Genomic DNA, 17,457 nt, shown 5'->3' on the forward strand with positions numbered 1-17,457 from the left:
AAACAAATGAATAAATGAATGACTGAGTGTCTGAATATGTTTAAGGAAGGTTCTAATGGTGGTCACTAGTTTCCCCATCAACCCTCCTTTACAATTGCATCTTTTATTTATAAACCATAGCCAGTAATCTGGGAGAGGCAGTCAAGTCCCCAGAATCGCTCATTATAACAAATGTCTTTATATTTATAAATTTTGTAATTTTGTGGTGAAATCAGATTCAAAATCATGGTATAATATACTTACGGGAGAAATTCACAGAAGAACGTGGAGAAAATGCTCTTAGAAGAGCTCCTTCCCCAAGGCCTCACATATGTTTGCATTCACCCCCACATCCTCTAGATATGATAAACACACTTTTTCCCAAATTGAGGTCACCCCATTCCACGATACATCATATTTGGTCATTAAAGAACAGGACTCAATATTAATGTTGGCCTTCTCCATTACTCTTTAACAAAGTGTTTTCAGCCAAAGATATTAAACTAGTCAACTGCTTTTCCCCCTGTCAGTGAAACAGCCAGCATCCTGAAATCACAGCTCATTTGTACTGCGTTGGCGTGAATATTCAGACTCCATTTGTCTCCAGCTCTTAAAGGCTGGTGTTAGAGTGAATGATGGACATTTTATTTTGAATTAGCCTAGGGGAGGAGGAAAAACCCCCCAGATTGTGTGTTCTGCTTAAATCCTACTGGAGTGCTATTGTACGGGGATAGTGCAAGACATTCACAAGTTCATTTTGTTGAGCATCCCGAAGCAGAGTTTAGAAGCAGGTGAATCTGTGTCCTATAACTGCACAAATCCTGTTACAGTTGGAAACTCAGGTTAAGACTTAATAGTTTTATTTCAAAGCTAAATAGCAAAATCATTCTTTTCTCTTTACTGCATACTCACTCATGCTTATGGGAACAGAAGTCTGGCAAGAAGTTCTAGACAAGAGCTCCTGCCACCATTGTCTGTTTTTCTCCCTGCTATCTGTGTCCCCAGCCACCACCTTGGCTTATCCCCTGTGGCACAATCTCTTTCTGTCAATACTCATGTTAGGCAGAAAGGTGTGCTTCCGGGGAGGTGCCTCTTAAGGCCAGCTGCAAACCCCTGGACAGGGAAATTCCATCATTTATGCAAGGTTACAAAATCTGCATGTGGCGGTGGTAGAATGTTCTCTTACCCTCCTTACTCAGAAAGAAGGTTCCCAGAATGCTGGGAAGACCATGGGATCTGTGATCCCCACGTCCCCTCATTCCTTAACCAAACTTGGGCTATGCCCAGGCCCATCATGTATTTTCCTTCTCATACCTCATGACAAGGACCCTGAGAGCCGTCTCCTTGAGGGCGGACTCCCGTGGGGACCAGATTTCAGGCCTTCTCCGATATAAGCCTAGTTCTACAGCCACTGCCAGAAATCCATAGGAAAGAATCTTGGTTTAAGAAAGAGCCCTTCAGATCCTACTAGAGCAAGTTTGGGCACACTCGAACGAAACGAGACTGAGCACTTTGTCAAGGGTGTCCAGGGAGACTCGTTCTGCAAAACTCAAGGAAAGAAGAAGAAGAAGAAAAAATACTCTAAACTTCTCTTTCCACTCCATCTGGAGCTTCAACTGACTCCACAAATATTGGCCCACAGTGGTTATAAAATCTCTCATTTGTGCTGTTCTAAAATAAGGGCAAAGCCTGCTAGGTGCTTACAACTCAAAGCACTTCTTTTACACGCTCATAGGAAAATGATCTTTCTCTCCAAGCCCTTGAGCCGACTGAAATTAATGAAACACAGTTGGGAGGCACCTATGCTGGCCACTGGCCATCATTCATTGGAACACCCCAAACAGGCCATTCATGAATTGCAGAGCTCTTTCCTTGTGCCTTCAGAATTTCTCATTTGACACACACAGCAATTTGCATAACATCACTGACTCAGGTGTCATTGACCTTTGGGTGGCTTTGAGAAAATAGGGACCTTTTTCCTGGCTACTCCAAGAATACAAAGAGGAAAGTGTGGAAGTGGCTACATGAGGAAAGCTGGTATCTCAAAGTTCATTTAAAAAATGGGTGGGAGTGTGCAGAAAGGAAAGAGGAGGTGTCCAGACCTCTGATAGTCTCTTGCCAATAATCAGACAAACCCCAAAGATCAGGGGTTTCTGCTAAGGAAAGAAAATTAAGAGAGAGAGAAGAAAAAAAAAATAAAGCAAGGAGAGAACTTAAAGGAAAAGTAGTAACACTTTGGAAAATAAAAGAGAAATGAATAAATACCTTTCCTTCTTTTATTGGCATCACACTAACAGGGTAAATTAGGGAAATTCAGTCCTGGGGTAAATAGGGCCCCCTTAGAAATGACACCTGATGGTGGGGCCCAGAGAGGAGAGCTAGTCGTGGCTGTCAGGAGCTGTGGCCTGGCCCCTCCGCTCTCCACCAGCTCCCATTCTGGCCTGACAAGGAAATCCAAAAATCCTGCCGAAGCCAACTCTGGGGAACAGCTGGGGTGGGACAACAAGCAGGGAAAATGGACTAAGGAGGGAGTCCGGTGCAAAAGAGGCACATCTCCCACCCCCAGCTGGGGGCTTCACTGACCATCCAGACAAGAGGATGCTCCATGGCGACTGAGTGGCTGCCCCCTAACCCTGAAAGGGACCTGCCTCTGTCCCTTTGGTCATTAGGAGTCTACTCCTGATCAGCTCTGACTGGCTGATGAAGGAAATGGCCCCAAAGCCAGGCACTGTTGTATGACACCCCTGGGCAGGCGGCTGGGGTGGCAAGCACATGTTCACGCTGTGTTAGCTAGAGGGGAGCAAAGCTGGGTAGGGCAAGCCCCATATGAATGATTTGGGGCACAGCCCCCAAAGAGAGAGTAGAAGAAGGAACAAAATAAGTCCAAAGAAATAAAGGGAGAAAAAAATAGACACACACATTAGCTAACAATATACATGTTCTCACATACCCTCATTAGAAGTAGCGTGTAGAGTTCTTCCTCCTGGGAGCATCCTTCTCCTGTTATTTACCAGGAGAAACTTCTGCATTCCATTTCTGACGGAAGCTTTAAGCCACTGCACCTCTCCCTCCACCCAGTCTTTCCTGGGGGGCCTCATCTGCTGACGTGGTGCTACTTCCCATCTGTCGGTTACGGGGTACGACTGTGAAATCCCTCCGCCTGGTTCTCACCTGACTTCAGACTTGCAGATCCCTTGTTTTCTAGACACCTGCCTCTGCATGTCCCACAGGCCCTTAAAGTCAGGAGGTCCCCCCTCAGCTCCCCAAACCGTATTCTCATGGGAGGGTGACCCCTCTGGGGCGTGTTCACGTTCTTTACCGTTTGCTACCATTCTGAAGAGAAAAGTATGTCTCTGCCATGAGTCAATGACACCTTTCTTTCACTCCCTCTCTCCAACCTCAACTTATTCCACCTGTTTTGGGGGGACAGCAAGTGAGGAGAAAGCACCTTTAATAATCATCATTTGGAGACACTCTTACAGCAGAGAAATTGTAGGTTCAGAGGTTCAGCAGTTCAGAGGCTGCGTCTAATCCTTTATCCATTTATTCATTCAGTCAATCAGTCAGTTGTTTAATAAGTATTAAATGCCTACTGTATACAGACCTCCTCTGTGAGAGATGTAAAAGGCTCACTCCATCTTCAGAAATTTTACAGTGTCATAGGGAAGTGAGAGCTGTACACAAAGGACCATAACACACTGCAGAAGCCCCCAGTGCTCTGAGAATGATGTAAGTGCTAAGGAAGTTCAGGAGAGAAGAATCAGAGGGAACTCCATATGAAATAAACTAGAAATCAGCATATGAGAGAGGACATGATGATGGTGGTGTTATGAGCTGAATTGTGTTTCCCCCAAATTCTACGTTGAAGTCCTAACACCCAGAACCTCAGAATATAACCATATTTGGAGGTAAGGTCGTTAAAAAGCTGATTAAGTTACAATGAGGTCTTTAGTGTGGGCCTAATCCAATATGAATGGTGTCCTTACAAGAAGAGGAAACTTGCGCACAGAGCGAAAGACACCAGACAGGTGTGTGCACAGAGAGATGACCCCTTGGAGACACAGGGGGACGGTGGCCCTCTGCTCTGCAAGAGAGGCCTCAGGAAATCAACCCTGCCAACACCTGGATTTCAAACTTTCAGCCTCCAGAGCTGTGACAAAATGAATCTCTGTTGTGTAAGCCATCTAGTCTGTGGTATTTTGCTATGGCAGCCTGAGCAAACTAGCATGGGGGCAACAGATATAATCCTGAAACAATAATTGCCTGCAAACTGTGCTAAATTCCTGAAAAACTTTTATTCCTACTGGGGTCAACCCCAGCAAAATTGTGAATGAGTGAAATTTCCTTTGGCTTCTCCATCCTTTACCCTCTGAAATCTCCTCTTCCTGCTCCTCGGTGGTCCCTTTGCTGGTAGAAGTTCTCCTCCCAGGTGAGAAAGATTTATTGAAAGTGGGGTTACTTATTGCTCCTGAAATCACCAGTATTCACCCCGGGAGACTGACTCATCCTGTCCTCATTGCCTTGGGTCACCAGTACTTTTCACAGGAAGTGAAGACTGCATTATTGCTCAGGGACTGTTTTGTTTAAGATATTACAAACGCAGGAAAAATAATTTCTTCCAAACTTTATGTAATAGATTCTATCTGATTAACTGGTAAGTATACTATGAGGATACAGCAGAAAGACTGGTATCTTACAATGTATCTTTAGGTGCAAGAATTTAGAAAATCGGGCAGAGAGGCTGTGTAACTGCTACAAGCAGAGCCCAAAGAAAAAACATAAACTCTACTCACAGGTAAGCAATCAGATGTCTGAGGCTTCTGGTTGATCACCAATCCTTGTGGAATTCGGTTGGATGCTCTTGAAAAGTTTCAATGATACCTGGAATAAAAAAAGGACAATGGAAGCATGATTAAGTTGAATGAACTTGAGTTAATACAGACTATATATTTTATGATATCATTTCTTCCTCAGGTACTGTTGTTAGTTAGGACCTTAAAAGGGGAAATTAGGCATGGGTAGAAGCGATTATGCATTTTCATTTTAAAGAAAATAAGTGCAATTACTTCGAAGTCAATCTCCCATTTTTTCCAAATCATGGAGTACAGAAGCGGGAATAGTTCATACAAACCCACTGGCAGAGACAGTATTTATTTGCCAAGTTTCCCTTTCTCTTCTCCCAATGCCCTCAGGATTTTTATTTTAAAATTTGAGAATGAATAAAGGGGAAATAGAGGAAGAAAATGCTGTAAGTGGAAAACTTTATTTTTATTTTTTATTTTTTGGTTTATAGTGTCTGTGTATGTTCATGAACTATCTTGTCAGTGAGATGAAGGCAGAAAGGCTTTAAAAAGAAAACATAAAGTGAACGGTTAAATGTGACGAAAAGTGGAATTTGTCTTCAGATAAGCTTGTTCCTTTTTAATTTCAGATTTAGGGACTAAGGCCAGAAAGTTAATGAAACTCTTGCTCCCTGTTTGAAGGTCTTTCTCTACCATCAGTGACTTTGCAACTTCAAATAGATGCCCTTGTGAGCCTTCCTCATGCTATCCCTTTAAGCCATAGCTTTTAATGCAGGGCCCAACACACAGATTCTGGCTGACCTGGCTTAGAAGCAGTTGCCAAGGTTCTCCACAGGCAAAGCTGAGTCTAGACAGGACATGGTGAGGAAGGAAAAGACCCACAATGAAGGAAGACAGGAAGGGAGCTGGACCGTTAGGCGAATGAGCCTGTCTTCCTTCCCCAGACCCCACCGCAGCCAGTGGCAAACAGCCAGGCACTATTTATTGCTCGTTTGATTTAACCATCTCCTCATGCATAGGGAGAAATGGGTTTTATTTGAAAACATTCATTATGGGAGAACCAAGGTGTAATAAAAGGAAAAAAGTAATTTCTCTCCTCTCAGATTTCTAGTCCTACAAGAGTGCTGATTTTTTTAGAGCCTTTCAGAAACCTCTAGCTAAAGCCATTCAGTATCATGAGAAACAGTAACTAGTGTCCCTCTAGATTATACAAATGGGAAAACACTGCCAGCACATGTTTACAAAAAATAGTTGAAATCCTACTTTAAAATTTCTACCACAAGTGTTCTCAGAAAGGTGCCACCATCCAAATGGATACCAAGGGGTTGGGAGGAAGGGAGGGTCTCAAACGATAACTTATTGTAATAGGAAATCATTGCAAAGGTTAAATTAGGGATCCTTTACAAAAATGAATAACTTTATGTAGCTGACAAGAAGAACCAGATTTTAATTAATTTAAAATTTTACCTTAGACGGTTTAATTAGGTTCCCTTGATTTCAACATTGCTATTTCTAATAAAACAATCCTTTTATAATGTGTTTTGCTTTCCTTATGGAAATAATAATAATAACTATTATTTATTAAGTATGTTTTAGAACTAAGCCCTGTGCTAAGCACATATCTATTTCATCTGATGACTATGATAACCTTGTAAGATACATATTCTTATCTTAGGATAAGCACTGAGAAGTTCATTGTGTTTAAGTCATTGGCCTGAATTCACCCAGCTAGCAGTGAGGCCAGCCTTCAAAGCCAGCACATGTGCCCTATGCACTTATTCGCTGAGTACTCTGCTCTAGGATGGGGTGCACGGTGGTGAGCAAGGACTCTGTTTGCATGGGGCTTGCATTCTGGTGGAGTACAGGCGAAACATCCTTCCGATCATGAGTAAATGCAACAGCAGATTGTGAAGAGGACCACTGAAGGTCGCTGGAGGTTGGATGGATGAAGGAGAGACATCTAGGCTGAAAATACACTGGCAGGAAGGAATCGCCAGTGGAAAGATCTGGGGAAAGTGTGTTTCCAGGCAGAGCTCTGGAGAATCCTGGTGGGAGGCTTTTATGAGATGGCTGTGGGCTCTGGGACCATGAAGCTCTGCCAGGGTATTCAGTTCATATGGGATTTGGGCTCATATGTCCATTAGTAAGGTACCCATTGCTGAAAGATGTGCTGAACCAAGGGTCTTAACAAAGAAATGATCCCCAAAGTGCTGCCTTTGCTGGGAAGCATGAGGGCGGTAGTGGTGCTGATGGTCTGTCCCTGCCCAGCGAGGACACTGCCAGGGATGCACACTGTCACTCTTGCATCCACAGAGGTTCCCCACTCCCTTTCTCACTTGGGAAACTTGAAGAGAACAGTGTTCTGCGGGTTTCCATGAGCTCCTTTCTGTCTTGTATGTTAGGGGATAAGGCAGACTATTTCTTAAAAACAGACAGAAGAATGAAAAGCTACAGGACATAATCCTTGGAATGGGAAACGAATGGCAAGTAGCTATTTCAGTCTTAGTTGGCAGGAAGTCACAAAATTTGTGGTGATGGAAATTAAAATAAAATACTTAAAAATGGATCTATGGGTTTTAGTCAGAATGGGCCAGTAACAATAAAACATATTAATTGTCTCTGTTTTACATTTACAGTTGAATATGGGAGCTAGGATATGTTAGCAGGAAGGAAATATGTGATCTTAGGGAATTTGGGTCATTTAAATAAACACTAACAAGTGAATTGACCTTGAACCAGTCATTTAACTACTCAATTCCTTTATCTGTAACACGAACCATTTGGAATTGATTTTTAAGAGTTCTTCAGCTCAGATGGTTTATGTATAATTCTACAGTCTTTCAAGAAAGAAATGTATTGTATGTCTCTGTATCTGTGAATAACCTTGTCATAGTTGTGAATAAAACGAATTCAACAAAGTTCCTCCTTTTCAGCATCTCACAGGGTGCTCAGAGAAGAGTATTACTTTTTGGGGGCCACCTACTCCCAGCCTTCTCTATCGATTCTAGGAGATGAGTGCATTTGATAACTCCAAGAGAAATGATAAAGTATCACATAATATCTATAACTTATTGAATACCTACTATGTGCAAGGTGCTTGATATCTGTTCTTATTTAATCTTCACGAGAAAACTCTGAAGCTAGTTGCTTTTTATTATCCTCATTTGAAATTAAGAAAACAGATTCAGATTCACTGTTACATAGTTAATAAATGACAAAGTTGGAATTGAAACCCAGATTTGTTTTATTCCAAAGCTCTTTCCATGACTGAACACATGGAGTAGTAGTCATAGATGCCAACATTGACATTTTCTTTTACCTTTTTGAGATCTATTTTAAAAAATGTTTTGGAGGAGGTTTTTTTTGTTTTTGTTTTTAGAGATGGAGTTTGCTTTGTCAACCAGGCAGAGTGCAGTGGCCTAATCATAGTTCACTGCGGCCTCAAACTCCTGTGCTCAAGTAATCCTCCTGCCTGCCTCAGCTTCTCGAGTATTTAGGACTATAGGCATAAGATACTGCACCCAAGTGGCTTGTTTGTTTGTTTCTTTCCTTCTTCTTCTTCTATTTTTTTTAAGAGATTGGATCTTGCTATGTTGCCCAAGCTGTTTTGGACCTCCTGGCCTCAAGGGATCCTCCTGCCTCAGCTTCCTGAGTTACTGAGATTATAGATGTGAACCACCTCGCCCATCTTGGAGGAAGGTTTTAATGAGCTTGTTGAATGTAGCCAGACTGACTTAGGTATCTCCCTATAATGGAATACCTTATGGCAGTCCAACATTCTCATCAAGAACAACTAGAAAATCTAGACAGAATTCCAAAAAACCAAAATCTATTTGAAGGCATCAGAGAGCTGCTGTAGTCACCAGGACTTGATAGGCCAACATCTTGGAGGGAATGAAGGCCTGGAAAAATGACTTCACATTCAGTGATCTCCCCCTCAAAGCATTTGCTGCCCTCAAGGTATAAAGGACCGAGGATATGAAAGAATAAAAAACTAAGCAGAACATTCTGAATAACAAAGCAGAGCTATCAGTAATTTCATGGACTTGAATAGGAAAAACTTAAAAGTTCAAGAAGGAAAGACCATTTTGGGATTGATAGAGCTGTTCTATATTTTATTTGTGGTGGGTGTTATGCAACTGTATGCATTTGTCAAAACCTGCAGAATTGTGCACTAAAAATAGTAAATTTTCCTGTGTGTAAATTATACTTTGATAAAAAATAGGACCCCCCCCCCCCAAAAAAAAAGAAGAAGAAGAAAGGGTCTTGAAATACAGTCTAAGTTAGGACCCTTGGAGAGTTCACTCATGGAGAGGGAGCAAAGCAGAGGCCAATGGACTCAGGCAAAATAGCAGATGAGGTGCAGATCACCTCAGCCCTATTTAGCTGAAGTGAAGCCCTGCCACTCTTGCAAACTACTGGAGGATAAGATAATCCCTCTCTGGAGGAAAATAACATCATCAGCATCTCAATTAAATACCCATGTGGAGAAAAGGAAAACCAAATCTTGACCTCTGTTTAACACCATTCCTCCAATAGTTTCAGACTGATTGTAGATCTAAGTGTGAAGACTTAAAAATTAACACTTCAGGAAAAAAAAATAGAAGATATCTCCACAATCTTGAGATAGGAAAAGATTTTGTAAACAGGACAAAAGATCATTAAGTATAAAGGAAAAAATGAATTGTATTATATTAAAATTAAGAACCATAAAGAGAGTGAAAAACCAAGCCATAGAATGACAAAAAAAAAATAGTACTACATATATCTGACAAAGAACTTGTACTCAGAATATATAAAGAATTTCCATGAATCAACAAGAAAAAGATAGATGATCCAATCAAAAAGTAAGTAAAGATTTCATCAGGCACTTCACAAAAGAGGATATTAAAACTGCCAACCAACATATGAAAAGGTGCTCAATCTCAATCATTAGAAAAATTCAAATTAAAACTGCAATGAACTAAAACTACGTAAAACTAGAATAGCTAAAATTTAAAAGGCTGATAATTCAAAGAGTTGGTGAACAACTGGAACTCTCACACACCACTGTGGGAATGTAAATTGGCAAAATCACTTGGGAAAAATATTTGGCAATATATGCTAAAGCTGAATATTTGTACATTCTGTGACCCAGAAATTTTACTCCTAGGCATATACACAATAAAAACCCATGCATATATATATATATATATATTCATTGGAAGACATGGACTAGAATGTTCACAGCAGTACTATTCATAATAGCCACAACTCGGAAATAATCTTAATATCTATCAATAGCAAAATGGATAAATTGTGGTAGGCAAACAATGCAATACTATATAGCAATTAGAATAATCTAAGTATTGCTCGGGCAACCAATCTCAGAAACATAATGTTAAATAAGACTCCAAAAACTTACTGCATGATTTCATTAATATAAACTTCAAACACTGACAAAACTAATACTTGGTGTTAGAAATCAGAGTAATGGTTATCCTGGGGCTTGGGGGAGGTGAAGGGGCTCTTGGGGTGCTGATAATATTCTGTTTCTCGATCTGGATGCTGACTACCCAACTGTGTTCATTTTGTAAGAGTTAATCACTGTACAATAATGAATTGTGCACTTTTCTTTATGTTGTGCATCATTAAAAAGATTATTTTTATAATATGAATAGAAAAAGATGAAGCCCCAGTCTGGAAAGATGACAACTAAAGGGAATTTATAAGCTTGAAATATATAAAATCACAAAGGTTCAATATCTCTGGTCATATATTATGACAGTAGGAAAATAAAATAACAAAAAGAAAGACAAACCATGAGGGAAAACAATAAGGTACTACAAATCAATGCACTCTGCAGGGGGAGAATTGTAGTTGGGAGGGCTGGGATCAATTTGGCCAGTTATTTCTAAATTAAAAGTCAACACCGGATTATTTACCAATGACTTAGTGAACTTTCCACATATATATTTTGGCTTATCATATCTTAGAAGGGAAATATTGAATGTTTTTGCAAGTGGTCCATACCAAAGCAATTCAAATACATCTTGAGATGCTGTGAAACTTCATGTCCCTAAATCCCTTGCTTACTACCCACAGTTTCTCCTCTTCACCTTCAACCACCCACCTTCCCACACCTGTCTCTAATAGCTCATATGTGCATCAAGCCCTTGAACAAGGCTTCCTTTTTGCTTTATAAAATTATATGTTTTCATTTACATTTTTGCCTGTGTACCTTGAGTAAAATTTGTCTATAGTACGCTTGGATTTTAGTGTAAAGTTTTATGCCTGTGTGAGAATCTCTTGATTTTCATGGGATATGTTTTTGTGTTACTATGGAATTAGGCATATGGAAATATATACAGATACTTGTATAAGTGAGTAGATAAGAGGGACAAGGTGTATTAATATGATAACATGTTAGGAATTTAGCTACGAAACAGGCTAATGTGGGAAATTAAGGATGTTATTCTTATAATTAAAGAAAATTCAGTTATTAATGAAAGTGAGAATTCTCATGGCATTCTGCAGCAAACACTGGATCACAGACGAAGTTTTAAACCATTTAATTGGATTGGACATAGGTCTTTCACATGGAAGCAGCATGGAATTGTGGAAGACAGGCTGTGGGGTCACACAGAACTCTATGTTTAATAGAAGTATGAACTTAGGGAAGTTCTTTGTTGGTTATCACCTACTTCAATTTTAAAATGAGGATAATAACAACTACTTTGAAGGGTTTTTCCTTCTCTAAGCCCCCACAGTATTTTGTTACTGTGGTGGCATTGCCACAGTAGATATCGTTCAATGAATATGGGCTTCCTGATGGCGAGGACAGGGTCTTATCAATAATTCTAAACCAAACATTCAGCATATTCCCTGGCATATAACATATGCTTCATAATGTTGGGTGAATGAATGAGATAACATATAAAGTACCTAGAATTGAACCTAGAATGCCATAAGCCTCCCATGAATGTCAGCTCCTTTCTCTTCCTCCATTGTTATTCTGCATCTGGAAGGTAGAATGCCTCAATTCTTCACTTATTTCTATACCAACAGGTGGCCAGGACTAGCAATGCTAGCTAGGGAAATTTTGCTGAATTTTCCTTAAAATTGCATGTAGTGCAAAAAAGTTAGCTTAGGTATATGTTCTCAGAGAAGCCAATTTTGTACAAGTAGAAGAAGAAAATATTTCCTATTACAACAGAATAAGATCACATAATAGTACAAAGGAAGAGCTTTGATGTCTTAAAACAGTGCGTATTAGCTGTAGCCTTTTCTATTTTTTCTTGGGCAATCATTTAATTAAGAATCATCCAGGATGCTATTGCATCAGCCAAGATCTTTCAATTGTTAATAGAAGAATGAGAGTAGATGTTTATAGGCGAGATAATTTCTGATTGGAGAAGTGAGTGAAGGTCAGATGTTTATTTTTAAGCTTTATGAAAAGTTCTCTATTTGTCTGAAGCAAATAGGAAAGAGAAAGTCATTTGTGGTATTATGAAATTTCTGGACTTCTCATGGGAAAGTAGCTGACGTCAGTGTTTGATAAGCTTCCCATGGCTACAAACATAGGAGATGTTGACCCCTGAGAAAAATGTAATCTTTCCCTTTACAGAGTCATGGTGTACCTGCAGCTGGAATTTGGTATAACTGCCACACATCAAGAAAGACCTAGTGTAGATATTTAAAAGTCCAAGGGTTGTGAAAAGGCAGTGGCAGTTGTTTGTCTTGCTGTCATCATCATCATCATCACCACTACCACCATCATTAATATCAACAAGCACTGATGTTTGTTGGGTTGTTTGTAAGGCATGATGTTAAGTGCTTGGGCTCCATTGAGTGATAAGAAATGGTGCACTTAATTTTATGTATATTAAATTTTCCAATGCATGCAGTCTTCCTGGCTCTCTTCTGCCTATGTGTAGCTTCCTAAATAAATAGAACTTACTGAAAGAGAAGCAATACAAAGATGGGAACCCTCATGACTGAAAAGGCAAAGCTGAGAAAATATTATGGACACGTAGGAAAGGGCAAGAACCCTACCATTTATCTTTAATCCGTACAATTTAGCACAGCCTCAGGTATATAGGATAAGTTTACTAAGTACTAGTTTAGCAAAATTGGATCCTTTTAATTCTATTAGACTCTCAATCTATTTATAATCTCATTAATAAAGGTGGTACTTAGGAATTTTGGATATTCACAAAGAAGTAGTGTCCTAATTCAGTAGAGGCTACATGTTACCAAAGCAATTGGATTATTAGTATTTATTCAATTCAGTCAACTCAGTGAAAAATTTAGGCATACTTTATTGATGTAGTGAATCTGTTTTCACGTTTCTATTATATAATATGTTCTTGTTTGTTTAAAGTATTCTTAAAACTTTTTCTAGTGTTAGTTTTGATTACTGATTGAAATTTAAGTACCTAAGGATGGGGCCGTATATTGTATTTCTTTTATGGCCAGTTGCTAAAAGTAAGCAAAAAAATCAAAGCAAAATAACACCCTAAGTGGAATTATCCTGTTCCTCTTCTCCACCTTCCAACCAGCTGGTGCTGCCCACCTGTCTCCTCCACTACAGAGCTGTGTGTTAAGACCTAATCCAGAGCCTTGAGCTAGGTTGGTACCAAGCACAGAATGCTTAACACAGAGAACCTGGGCAGCAGGAGGATTCAGGGCTCAGGTCAGAATCTAGAATTACCTTGTCTTACCCTTGTAACAAAAGGCAAAACTATCAGTGTGTGTAGCCTTGAAAAAAATCACTAATAGATGTCATTCCTCAGCATTTTAAAGAAAGGTAGGCTGTACTTTATTTATTTGCACATTCAACTGAAAGAGCAGCCAGTGAAACTGTAATCCCATGGATGAGATACAGAGGCCTTTGCACTAGAAAACTGGTAAAATATCACACTTACTCTATCTGTTCATCATCACCCAGATATCTGTGTGTTATTGTCTAGGAAGCTGAGGACATCAGCAAACACAGCAAAATAACAATGCACAGGGGACCATTTTGTGCACTGGGCCCTGGGAAGGGCCAGTGGAATTCCTCTGATCCGTCTCCTTTTGACTTTTTCCCATAGACCTTGTTCCTGCACTGAAATGTCTGGAATGCTTGGTAGGGATGAAGTGGGTTCGTCACAGGGCAATTATGCTTCTATCATCAATCAGAACAGCCATTCGTGGACTGATTTCCAAGTGACTAGTGGCATCACAAATGGGTTAAGAATACAAATACATAGCACTTTTGCAGTAAACAGAGCTTTCACATCCCTTTTCTCAAATCATTTTCATGGCAACCCTGGAGGTCAGTAAAACAAATATTATTGGCAACATTTTATAAACGAGACCTCAAAAGGCTGAGAGAGGTTAAGTGGTTTACCCAAGTCATCTCAGCCAGTGGTGGGAAGAGCTGGGTCCCCAAATATGTTCATTTTGTAAAACATTATTCTGCCTCTATGTGATGAATTCACAACCAAGTTCATTTAGTGGGAGCTGGTTAATTTTTTATTTTAGGACAAACCAATCTGTACATCTCTTTTTAGACACTGGATCAATCTACTGCTTGATTTCTAATTGCTATCATGGGCTAACCATTTTCAAAATAACTATCCCAAGAATTGAATCTTTGTGGCCCTTGCAATTCGGCCTGTCTTTGCAGTAATCACATAGCAGGGAAAGTGTTAAGAAGTGATAAAAACTCCAAACGACTGTCCTAACCTCAAAGCACTTGGACATCAAAATAGATCTTCTGTCAAGTATGGTGGCCCACCACACTGGCTTCCCATGAGGAGTCCCAACACAGTGGTGTTATAGTGAGATATGTCATTAGAAATCTGAGGCTTCATGTGGTTTACTTTTTAAAATACTACGAAGGATACAAAGTTATCCCCATAAACATGACTTTCATTCAATTGCATTCTGGGCATCATTTTTGAATGAAAGAAAGAGGCCTACTTACTAGTGTTCCTCTAACTGGGTCTTTTCTGTGAATATCCTTCCTCACATGGAGAAAAAAGTTTGACATTTTCTCTTCTATTATTCCTATCTCATGAGACAAAGAGTCAGGCTTAGCTGGAGGTTATATTTCTAATTATTAAATGGAAATCACTAAGGATACAGCAGAGAGGGAGAAAGATAAGATCCCTGCCCTCACAGCGCTAACACTCTAGTGGGAAAATAAATATTAAACTATTTATGTTCCATTCATTTCTGTATCTCCAGTGACTAGCATAGCTCTGAGCACATGGTAGCTCCTCAATAAATAAATGTGTGTTAAGTGAATAAATAAATGAGGTCTCCAGATGCTCAATCTTTTCCATTTCTAAATCTTGATGAAAACATCATTATCCAGTGCCCTTCTTCCCAGGACCAGACTGAAAGGTGGATAGTTGGAATCTCACTGAAACCTCCCACTGACATTTTATTGGCAATTACATTGCTGGTTGATAATAATGTGGACAATATCCAAACTTCAATCTCTCATAGCCACACATTTAAACTTAGGCTGCTATCTTAAAAAAAAAAATGTGTATTTTTAACCCAATGGAGGATGATGTGCACCTACAGATGGGTCAATGAAACCCATTTCCACATTGATACAATAGTTCAAATTGAACATCCCATAATAAGTTTATCTCCAAAAGATAGCATTTTTCAAACATAACAATGCCCTTATTTATATGCCTACAAAAATATCAACAGAAGCCTCATTAGTTTCAACATTTATAGCTGAGTAGATTGAATTAAAAGAAAAAGATAAATTAATTCAATAAAAACTTTTGGCAATTGCCACCAAACAACTGTTGGGCAGTTCTGTGTCTCTCTGTTGAGATGGCACTCCTGGCATTATGTAAGCACAATTACAGGCTGCATAGAGCTGATATACATAATTGTAAAATGTGTCTTGGAGCTTCATAAGGAAAAATTCTAAGATATACTTTCCAGAGACAAGACAACGATTCTCATATATTTGGAACATAAAAATGTGATTGTGACAAATTACTGCTAAAGAATGAAAAACAAATAACTGTTGAATAACTTAAAACAACTTTGTAAGCTTACATACACATGCTGCTCCAGAACACTGAGCCAAGCTACAAATGCATTCTGTGAAATACATTGTAAGAATGAAGGAGGAAAAATAAAGGAAAACATTAAATTTAGCCAGAATTTAAATGATATTGAGGCTGCACAGATACTTAGGTTGTTTTGGAAGTGTTTTTTTTTTTTTTTTCTACTGCTGTCTGTCTGTGTTCCTTCATTTCCTGATGTGGCTCAAAAGAAAAAAATTCAGAGATCAAAATCAAAACTATCCTTATTATGTTTCAGTCTGTTTGAGCCCAAACAAGGGAAATGCAGGAGTACAGGAACTTGATCATAAGGTCCAAGAATGAGAAATCACATTTTCACACTGTCTTATATCACCATGGTATCTTACGTAGTACTTGGCAATTGTTTATTGATGGTTTTCAAGACTACTTTTGTTTCTATTTCACTATTACAAAAGATCCCAAATCATCAAATCTGCAAAGGCATGCCATCTCTCCGTACTATATAGATATACATTTTGTTATAGAAAATATACAAATACACATTTCATCGTAGAGAGTTTAGGAAATAGAGAAATATATGTAGAAACCAATTCTAAAGTCTCTTTTAATCCCTCCCACCCTGAGATTAAAGTTTTAATATATTTCTTTCCAGTCTTTTTTTCAGCAAACATATATAATTCTAGTTTAAGAGCAAATTTGATGTTATGCATTCAATTTTTTCACTTATCGTCATATACATTTTCCTATACCATCCTTTTAACATGATTAATAACTTCACAGTTTATGTAATCATTCCCCTATTAGTGGACATTGAGAGTATTTGAAGTTTGAGCTATTACAAGTAATGCTGTGAGGGACATTCTTACACATAAATTGTTATCACTAAATCTCTATCCCTTTGTTTTGAATTGCTAGGTAATGTGGATGGCTTGGTGTCCTACCAGTGACCCTCAGGAGAAACAAATTGCTCACATTTTCTTTCTACGAATTCTTCTTGTTTCCAAATAACCAACTGAAGAAGTTGGAACAGTAATTGCGATGCCATCAAAACATGTGAGATTGAGTTACAGCAAATAACGGCAAGACAAAATGGTAAAGACTTGTGGTGTCATCCATTCACTACCAAGATTATAGAAGCACCAAAAAAACAGAGTTGTCTTTCTAAACCTGATTTTTAGGATTGACTGATTTGAGCCTTGATACATGAGATAATTCAAAGGTGTAGCAAATTAAATTATGAAAACCAAGCACATTATATATAGACATGCACAGAGGAAGGATGGAGAGAGAATAAGTCCCAGGAGTGAGGTAATTAACCCCCAGCATATTCCAGCAGGACCTCTGGAGGTTTGAGAAAGCCTGCTAAGGGAATGTCCACAGTGGATTTAAGGCTTAGGGTGCAAATACTCTGAAGATGAGGATTAAGCTTTATGCTTTTGTTTCCTCTCTACAACTCACAAAAAATTCCATCACCACTCCCTTTGTTTCACCTAACAGAATATTATTGAACACAGTCCCTGTCCCCCAAGTTTTTCCCAGTTTAGCAAATGACGTCTAACATTCACCTGGTTGCTTGAGCCTTGGATCTGGAAATCACTCCAGACACTTACTTCTTTCTCATTGCCCATTCC

At 39.1% G+C, this 17,457-nt stretch overlaps 1 protein-coding gene across 3 annotated transcripts in view; it reads right to left on the minus strand.

Annotated features, from left to right (window-relative positions):
• The window catches only part of CALD1 (caldesmon 1), a 168,978-nt gene that overhangs the window by 103,720 nt on the left and 47,801 nt on the right, over positions 1–17,457 (minus strand). For all 3 annotated transcript variants that reach the window (XM_045564856.1, XM_045564855.1, XM_045564851.1), the window contains exon 2: positions 4,773–4,860. The gene's annotated coding sequence lies outside the window, so the exon portion shown is untranslated. The remainder of the gene's footprint in view (positions 1–4,772; positions 4,861–17,457) is intronic.

Source organism: Lemur catta, chromosome 11 (genome assembly GCF_020740605.2).
Source record: "Lemur catta isolate mLemCat1 chromosome 11, mLemCat1.pri, whole genome shotgun sequence".
Classification (NCBI taxonomy): domain Eukaryota; kingdom Metazoa; phylum Chordata; class Mammalia; order Primates; family Lemuridae; genus Lemur; species Lemur catta.